At 43.7% G+C, this 10,139-nt stretch overlaps 1 pseudogene; it reads left to right on the plus strand.

The window, feature by feature from the left end:
* The first annotated feature begins 505 nt into the window (after positions 1 to 505).
* Positions 506 to 2,009, plus strand: Bckdk-ps1 (branched chain ketoacid dehydrogenase kinase, pseudogene 1; annotated as a pseudogene).
* Positions 2,010 to 10,139: the final 8,130 nt, after the last annotated feature.

The following is a 10,139-nucleotide window of genomic DNA, read 5'->3' on the forward strand; positions in this document are numbered from 1 at the left end:
ACATATTGAATTCCAAGCTCTGACTAGGAAAAGGAAGGGGGATGGGAGAGATGGCTCAATGGCCCAGAGCATGTAGTGTTTTTGCAGAGGAACTGACACAGAGTGTTTTTGCAGAGGAATTGAAATCAGTTCCCAGCACCCACCTGTAATTCTAGCTCCAGAAGATCCAACATCCTACTCTGAACTCCATAGGAACACATGTACGTACACACACACACACACACACACACACACACACACACACACACACACTTTAAAAATAAGAAAAAAAGAAGGCGGGCTTGGCCAGCCAGGCGGGTCGACTGCTCCCGCGGTTCCACTCGGACCCGGCCCAGCGTCTGACCTCGCGATGGAAGCTGCTGTGGCGGCGCCGAGCATGTCAGCATCCTCGAGGGAACCACATCCCTGAAATCTGGAGAAAACCCTGTCCACTCACTCTCTACTCCTGCTTTGGGGTCACCGTTGCCTGTCGAGCCCTTAGTCCCATAGTATCACCCTAGTTCAACAAAGAAGCAGGACAATGATACTGACTTCAGTGCTGGGCAGCGGCCCTCGGAGCGGGTCTTAACTTTGGCCCCCTCTTAGGGTCCTCACTGTCATTCCGGGTTCGCTCAACATCAGCCACCGATACACACCATGTAGAGCTGGCCAGGGAACGCTCCAAGACTGTTACCTCCTTTTACAACCAGTCAGCTATTGATGTGGTAGCAGAGAAGCCCTCAGTCTGCCTCACTCCCACCATGATGCTCTATTCTGGTCACTCACAGGATGGCAGCCACCTTCTGAAAAGTGGCTGCTACTTGCAGCAAGAGTTATCGGTGAGGATCGCTCACCGCATCAAGGCCTTCCGTAGTCTTCCTTTCATCATTGGTTGCAACCCTACCATATTGCGTGTGCACGAGCTTTACGTCCGGGTCTTCCAGAAGCTGACAGACTTCCCTCCGATCAAGGACCAGGCAGACTAGGCCCAGTATTGCCAGCTGGTGCGACAGCTGCTAGATGACCACAAGGATGTGGTGACCCTGTTAGCTGAGGGTCTTCGTGAGAGCCGGAAACACATAGAGGATGAAAAGCTAGTCTGGTACTTGCTGGATAAAACACTAAAGTCCAGACTTGGGATCCGAATGCTGGCTACTCACCACTTGGCGCTACATGAAGACAAGCCTGATTTTGTTGGCATCATCTGCACTCGTCTGTCACCCAAGAAGATTATTGAGAAGTGGGTGGATTTTGCCAGATGCCTGTGTGAGCACAAGTATGGCAATGCCCCTCGAGTCCGCATCAATGGGCATGTGGCTGCCGGTTTCCCCTTCATTCCTATGCGGCTGGACTATATCCTGCCTGAGCTCCTCAAGAACGCCGTGAGAGCCACAATGGGGAGTCACCTAGACACGCCCTACAATGTTCCTGATGTGGTCATCACCATCGCCAGTAATGTTGTGGATCTCATCATCAGGATCTCAGACCAGGGTGGAGGAATCGCTCATAATGACCTGGATCGAGTCATGGACCACCACTTCACCACATCTGAGGCCAGCACCCAGGACCCCCAAATCGGCCCCCTCTTCGGCCACCTGGATATGCACAGTGGACCTATGCATGGCTTTGGCTTCCGGTTGCCTATGCGGAGTATCTCGTTGGCTCCCTGCACCTGCAGTCCCTGCAGGGCATTGGCACAGATGTCTACCTACGGCTCTGCCACATTGATGGCCGGGAGGAAAGCTTCAGAATCTGATGGTGGATATTGGCCAGCTAGCCTGCCACACTCCTCGTAGGACCTACTGGGCCTGGCAGGGGGCCACTGTGCTCCACACACTGCTGCTTCGTGGAGCTTAGGGCCTCAGACAGGTGGACTTAGATGGAGCTGGGCACCACTCCTCCTCAACAAGGCTCATTGCTTTCTGCCTCCTGGTCTCAGAGGAGAGGAAGCAGGAGCCTCTGAGGCCTCCAATACCAGCTGTGCTGTGCTTACTCTTGAGGAGTCCTTATTTGACCTGCTGTTATTAAAGTTTGCATTTTGAATGCCCTCTTGGGCCCCCAAAAATATATTTAAAAGAAAAAACCAGGCATATTGGTGTATGACTTTAATTCCAGAACTTGGGAGGCCGAAGCAGGTGAGTTCAAGGCAAGCTATGTCTACATAGTGACCAGCCAGACCTGCATAGAGAGACACTGTCTCAGAAAGAAGAAGAGGAGGAGGAAGAGAAGAGAGAAAGGGTGTTTCCTTAGTATGTGTAAGGTTATGACTACAAAAATAAATACATAAATAAACAAGCAAGCCAAGAATAAGAGTAATCTCAGCACTGGGAAGGCTGAGGTGAGAAGGTAGCAGGTTCAAGACCAGCCTAGGTTACATATGGGGGTTATGGGCTAGCTTAAGCAACACAGCTGTGTCAAAATAAGAAAATAAAACCAAAACTAACCAACCAAACGAAATCCCCTCTAAATTGCTATAATTTTGTCCTTTAGAAGATAAGACAAAATATTTCAGACATGTAGAAATAATATTTTTGAGTTTAAAGAGATAACTATGTGGAACACAGAACACAAACCCCCTGTCGTAGGACCTTGGCATGCTGAGTACTTTGAGGTAAAAGGACATCAGAAGGACCTCGGATCACAGTCTCTTCTACCCCCTCATCTCCTATAGCCCCTTTCCTTTCTGAGAATCCAGAATTCCTCTTTCCAAAGCTAATCCATGGAGACTATGTGATTTCTATATCTCTAGAATGCATTGTGTTAGAATGTTTGACTTTAAAAATTTGTTGAGTTTCTGGCTTAAGTTTCTCAAAAAAATGTTTTTTCAATGAGTTTTGCCTAGGGATTAGGACAGAAATCCCAACAGCTACTGAAATGGCCCTAACCATACGTTTGGTGTTTTGTACTACATATTTATATGAAGTGGTGTTCTCGGCATTGGCAGTCATAAAATCAAAGCATCAACCCTGAAAAATGCTGAGGATTTTCGTCCTACTTCGCTTCTCTGGTGCTGTGATAAGACACTAACCAGAAGCGTCTTCATGGGGGTTCTGTTGCTGTAAGGAAAACAGATGACCAAAACATGGTCATCATCAAAAGAACGTATCAAAGGAACATCAAAGGAGCTCATCAGGACAGGAGCCTGGAGGAAGGAGCTGAGGCAGAGGCCATGGAGGGGTGCTGCCTACTGGCTAGCTTTTTAATGCTCACTCAGTCTGCTCTCTTATAGAACTCAGGCCACCAGCTCGGGGGTGGCCCTGCCCCATCAATCACTAAGAAAATTCCCTACAAGCTTGCCTATATCCCAATCTTATGAAGACATTTTCTCAATTGAGGCTCCCTCCTTTCAGATAACTCTACCTTGTGTCAAGTTGACAAAAAACTAGCCAGCCCAGCAACTAGTGGGGAAGAAGGGGTCCATCACTGAGGGGAGTCAACCAGGGACCATGGAGGAAGCTGCTTGTTTTCTTGCTGTAAATGGCTTGCTTAGCTATCATTCTTTCTTTTTAGACATAATTATTTTATTATTTTATGTGTATGGTTGTTTTGCTTGGCTATAAGTATTTGTACCATGTGTATCCCTGGTACCAGAGAAGATTAGAAGAAATGTTGAATACTCTGGAACTGGAGTTACAGATAATTATGAGCCACTATATTGGTGCTAGGAATTAAACTCAGGTCCTTGCAAGACCACAGTGCTCTTTTTTTTTTAAATATTTTATTTATTTATTATATATGAGTACACTGTAGCTGTCTTCAGACACACCAGAAGAAGGCATCAGATCCCGTTATAGATGGTTGTGAGCCACCATGTGGTTGCTGGGATTTGAACTCAGGACCTCAGGAAGAGCAGTCGGTGCTCTTAACCACTGAGCCATCTCTCCAGCCCGCCACAGTGCTCTTAATCAATTAGTTATCTCCTTAGTCCCACAGTTGCTTTCTCATACAACCCAGGACCACCTGCCTAGGAGTAGTACCACCCACAGTGGGCTGGGCCCTCCCACACCAATCCATAATCAAGAGAAAGCACTATAGACATGCCCACAGGCTGATCTGATGGAACCAATTCCTCTACTGAGGATTTTTTATTCCTAGATCTCTCTAGTTTGGGTCAAGTTTACAAAAAGCAATACAATGTTCTTCACAGGCAGTATCAAATATGCAGCTAAGATTTAATTCTTTATATAAAATTAATCAATCCAATTAATGTGCAAATTTACTTTAATTTTTCTGACCAAGTCAGCTCAGTCAGTCAATGGGCTCTCCAGGGAGGGAGCAAGGATTGAAAAGAAAAGACAGACGCACCCGCGGATCCCGGCCCGCAGCAGCTCTCTGCTCCCAAACCCCGTAGGAGAGAGACCTCACCGCCTGATCAGGTGGGCACTCCTGAGGCTGCAGAGCGGAGGAGACCACCAACACTGCCCACCCCTGCCCACATCCCTGGCCCAAGAGGCAACTGTATAAGGCCTCTGGGGTCCCATAGGGGAGGGCCCGGGAGCGGCAGGACCCCTGCGCCTGAGACACTGCCGGAACCTGAAGGAAACAGACCGGATAAACAGTTCTCTGCAACCAAATCCCGTGGGAGGGAGAGCTGAACCTTCAGACAGGCGGACACGCCTGGGAAACCAGAAGAGACTGCACTCTGTGCACATCCAGGCGCCAGAGGAAAACACCAAACGTCATCTGAAACCCTGGTGCACGGAGGCTCCCGGAAGGAGCGGCACAGATTTTCCCGGTTGCTGCCACAGCGGAGAGGACTTAGGCAGTACCCCACGAGCAAACTTGAGCCTTGGAACCACAGGTAGGACCAACTTTTCCCCTGCAAGAAACCTGCCTGGTGAACTCAAGACACAGGCCCACAGGAACAGCTGAAGACCTGTAGAGAGGAAAAACTACACGCCCGAAAGCAGAACACTCTGTCCCCATAACTGGCTGAAAGAAAACAGGAAAACAGGTCTACAGCACTCCTGACACACAGGTTATAGGACAGTCTAGCCACTGTCAGAAATAGCAGAACAAAGTAACACTAGAGATAATCTGATGGCGAGAGGCAAGCGCAGGAACCCAAGCAACAGAAACCAAGACTACATGGCATCATCGGAGCCCAATTCTCCCACCAAAGCAAACACGGAATATCCGAACACACCAGAAAAGCAAGACCTAGTTTCAAAATCATATTTGATCATGATGCTGGAGGACTTCAAGAAAGACATAAAGAACTCCCTTAGAGAACAAGTAGAAGCCTACAGAGAGGAATCGCAAAAATCCCTGAAAGAATTCCAGGAAAACACAATCAAACAGTTGAAGGAATTAAAAATGGAAATAGAAGCAATCAAGAAAGAACACATGGAAACAACCCTGGACATAGAAAATCAAAAGAAAAGACAAGGAGCTGTAGATACAAGCTTCACCAACAGAATTCAAGAGATGGAAGAGAGAATCTCGGGAGCAGAAGATTCCATAGAAATCATTGACTCAACTGTCAAAGATAATGTAAAGCGGAAAAAGCTACAGGTCCAAAACATACAGGAAATCCAGGACTCAATGAGAAGATCAAACCTAAGGATAATAGGTATAGAAGAGAGTGAAGACTCCCAGCTCAAAGGACCAGTAAATATCTTCAACAAAATCATAGAAGAAAACTTCCCTAACCTAAAAAAAGAGATACCCATAGGCATACAAGAAGCCTACAGAACTCCAAATAGATTGGACCAGAAAAGAAACACCTCCCATCACATAATTGTCAAAACACCAAACGCACAAAATAAAGAAAGAATATTAAAAGCAGTAAGGGAAAAAGGTCAAGTAACATATAAAGGCAGACCTATCAGAATCACACCAGACTTCTCGCCAGAAACTATGAAGGCCAGAAGATCCTGGACAGATGTCATACAGACCCTAAGAGAACACAAATGCCAGCCCAGGTTACTGTATCCTGCAAAACTCTCAATTAACATAGATGGAGAAACCAAGATATTCCATGACAAAACCAAATTTACACAATATCTTTCTACAAATCCAGCACTACAAAGGATAATAAAGGGTAAAGCCCAACATAAGGAGGCAAGCTATACCCTAGAAGAAGCAAGAAACTAATCATCTTGGCAACAAAACAAAGAGAAGAAAAGCACACAAACATAGCCTCACATCCAAATATGAATATAACAGGAAGCAATAATCACTATTCCTTAATATCTCTCAACATCAATGGCCTCAACTCCCCAATAAAAAGACATAGATTAACAAACTGGATACGCAATGAGGACCCTGCATTCTGCTGCCTACAGGAAACACACCTCAGAGACAAAGACAGACACTACCTCAGAGTGAAAGGCTGGAAAACAACTTTCCAAGCAAATGGTCAGAAGAAGCAAGCTGGAGTAGCCATTCTAATATCAAATAAAATCAATTTTCAATTAAAAGTCATCAAAAAAGATAAGGAAGGACACTTCATATTCATCAAAGGAAAAATCCACCAAGATGAACTCTCAATCCTCATCTTCGGTTGGTTTATATACAAGTGTGCAATTTCTAGGCTTGAAAGTAAAATGATGCTATCTGGTGCTGGATAGAGGAGCCTTATTTTTTATTATGGCAGCTTGCTATTTTTGTAACATGGTGATTTGGTTGAACACAATAAAGTACAGTAGTAACTGATCTCCCCTTCTTCCTGGATGAGTGAGGAGATGATTAAATGTTGATGTCAGCATCCTTGAGCATATTCAGATGAGCTTCTGCTTCTGTTGAAAAGGATGCTGTGTTTGATTGTGGTCCGAAGCTTTGAAGCAGTACTTGGCATCTCCTTCCTTGGAGGTCTCACTGTTTAAACATAACAGATTTGATAGCTTGTTGGTAAGGTGAGGTCCAGCTTGTCTCCACTAGGTCATCTTCATGTGAATCCGGTGGTTATACGGTTTTGTTCTAGGGATATTTCATTTTTTTAATAACGGTTTTAGCTGACATTCATGGAGAGAATGAATCCTTAGAACTGTGCCACTAGTGAAAGGAAATCCTGTCTAGAGTATGTTTCTTTACAAAGCTGTGTCACACCATCCTTTGGGCCCTCTGCTGGAAAAGTAGAATCAAGTCTCAAATAATGCCTTTTAAATTGTATCCTCTAGTATTATAGATGTAGGACAGTACTGTATCATACCTCTGTGGATGTAAAATAGCTTGTACCTGCTTTATGATACGTAGTAGTGACCGTGCTTTATCAGAGCTGTTTTTAATGATGTTGCTCAGAATGTTTTCTTTCCAGATGATGATTGAGAAGCTAATTTAAAAAAAAATGGTGCCAGGTACCACAAGAGTAACAGAACTGTGCTGTTTTCTCGGGTTTTGTTTTTTTACTTTTTTTTTTTTTAATGGAGTGTGCTGGATGTCTCTACAGTTTTGTTCAGATGACTGCAGAACCTGGAAAAGCTGTTGCTGCTGTTGATGCATAACACACTGCTATTATTGGTCTTTTTATATAAATATAAATATATATATACAGATATATAATTTGAATTTTTTGAAACTTTAGCTGTGCTGTCAACTTTGGAAAAAAGTATCCCCGTTTACTGTGTTGAGTTGGACTGTACAGAAATTAACAGCCATAATGGTCTAGAAATGTTGAACTTAAGTTTTTTCCATTTGTACAGGGGTAACACACTGTATTAAATATGTAAGGTCTTATCTACATGGGTTTGATTACAAAAACTAATAAAGTATTCTCTAAATTTAAAAAAAAAAGTCTTAGTCAGCAGCCTTCTTTTTAAATTTTCTGTTTTTTTTAGTACCCTCAATTAAAGGATTTTGCAGATTATTGAAGATACTAAAATACATTCAAATTACAAAATATTTGTTTTCTGTGACTCTAAATTGGACCTAACTTAAATATATTCATTGTTTTTCTTGTGATTCTTGAGCTGTACTATCTTTGAGATATATGACACCTGATAATTTTATTACTATTGTACTAATAAATTATTATCATCTCTTAAAAAAAAAAGAAAAGAAAAGACAATTAAGACAACACTGTAACATGACCCCAGCCAGTTCTGAAGCTGAGGCCGGTTTATTTTTTTCCAACCTGCTTTTATATTATTCTAGGTACATCCAAAGAATATAGTCAATCCTAAGGTGTAAACAAAGTAGTCAAGGAACAAACAAGACAACAATCAAAGTAACCAAACAAGGCAATAAACAAAATCCTGTGGTTACTATGTTTCGGGGTTTATCAGGATGACCAAGATACAAGGAATATAATACATTTCTCAGTTGTATTTACCTTGAGCCTACTTCGATGTCCAGGCCCAATGTCAAATTCTTGCCAAATTCCTAGAAGCAGCCCCAAAAGCTCTCCACAATTTTTAATAAATGGTAAAATTACATGCATGCCAAATAATTATTTTTAACATAAATTTTTTATTTGTCATCAGTAAACATTTGATTTGTATACTTATAGCAGGCCAGGTGTGGTGGCACACACCTTAATCTCTAGCACTGGAGAGGCAGAGGCACACACATTGCTGTGAGTTCAAGGCTAGTCTGAGCTGTATAAGAAAGCTGAGCAAGCTTGCCAGTGGCAGTCCTTTGTGGCCTCTGCTTCAGTTTCTGCCTGCAGGTTCTTGCCCTGATTTCTTTCAGTGATGGATTGTCCTGTGGAACTATCAGCTGAAATAAACCTTTACTTTCCTAAGTTGTTTGGTCATGCTGTTTTACCTCAGTAATAAAAAAAATGCAAAGCCATTTAAAGAACCACAGCCTTGCCAGGCGTGACAGTCTAGTAATAACTGGCTGCTTTTGCTAAGAGCACAAGATTTCTTTATTAAACCAGCAGGGGGAGACAAGTGTGCTGGGTATCCCCTAAGAATAAAGGCCTTTAAACTTGGAGTTAGTGTTGCTATGGAGACTGCTGAACTACTTTAGAAATAAGCACATAGATTGGTATCAGGTGTTTACATAAAAATGGATCTGGGAAGGAACAAGGTCTAGATATTTGCATACCCCAGTGTCACGGTTAAGAATACAGTGTTAGACACTCTAACTGTATGAAACATTCAATATGTCCATTTAATCATACTGTAAACTTGTGCTTACAACAAAGAATTCAAATCCTTCTATCTCCCCTAGCTTGCAGTGTCTGTGGAGGCAAGAAGCATCTGATTATCCAGAAGCTGGGGTTACTGGCTGTGAATAAAACTCTGCAAAAACTCAGGTCCTCCGTGTGTCCAGAACTGCAGCGCCATCAGAACCATCAACCATTATTTACTATTAAGCCATGAGTAGCTCCTTGATATTTTTGGACTTGTTTAAGCCTCCTTTTAATTTAGAATGGCCAAAATGTTTTTTTTGACATATTTGGCCTTTAATAACCAGGCCTCTCATTGTTCACGCAAAGAATTGAAGATGGGCTGGAGAGGTAGCTCAACAATTAAGAGCACGTATTTTTGCAAAGGGCTTGGGTTCAATTCCAAGCACTCACATGGTGGTTCACAAAGGTCTGTAGTAACTCCAGTTCCAGTAAATCCTATATCCACTTCTGACTTCCCTGGGCACCATGAATGCATGTGGCGCACAAACATATATAGAGGCAAAACACTCACACACATTAAAAAAATCTGAAAAAAAATAAAATTTTGTTTAAAAAATTAAAAACACCTAGAAAGTAATCGCTTGGTAAATTCTATCTTCCCCCAAAGATCCAAGGTAGATGAGTCTTTAAAAAGTCAGACTCAGAGGATACTGAGTCTCGACTGTAATGTTTCTAGGATGTTAAGCTTTGAGATAGAAAGCTGCAGATGGATGCTGGCTTGGTGTGGGTTAGCAGAGGACCCCGGGTGCGGCCAGACCATGGCCAGAGCCTACTCTTCAGTCGAAATAGCTAGCGCCTGGGGCGGGTACATGTGTCAAGTTCCCAAGTTCCACTGAGGTCTCCAACCTGGCAAGGACCGCTGCTTCCCGGGAAAGCACACAGGTGCCACTCTGATCAGCGGCTTTATGGTATTCGCCCTCTTGGCTTAGGCATCTGAGGCGTGTCCAGGGAAAGAGAGGACACGTCCACTGGTGACTCAACAGCGGGCGTGTCCCAGGCTAAAGAGAGCAGTGGTCCTCCGAGAAGGTGCACCGGGGCTGGTTGGGGGTGTGTCCGAGAGATGCTTACGTCACAGGGCGGA

This window comes from Rattus norvegicus, chromosome 6 (genome assembly GCF_036323735.1).
Source record: "Rattus norvegicus strain BN/NHsdMcwi chromosome 6, GRCr8, whole genome shotgun sequence".
Taxonomy (NCBI): domain Eukaryota; kingdom Metazoa; phylum Chordata; class Mammalia; order Rodentia; family Muridae; genus Rattus; species Rattus norvegicus.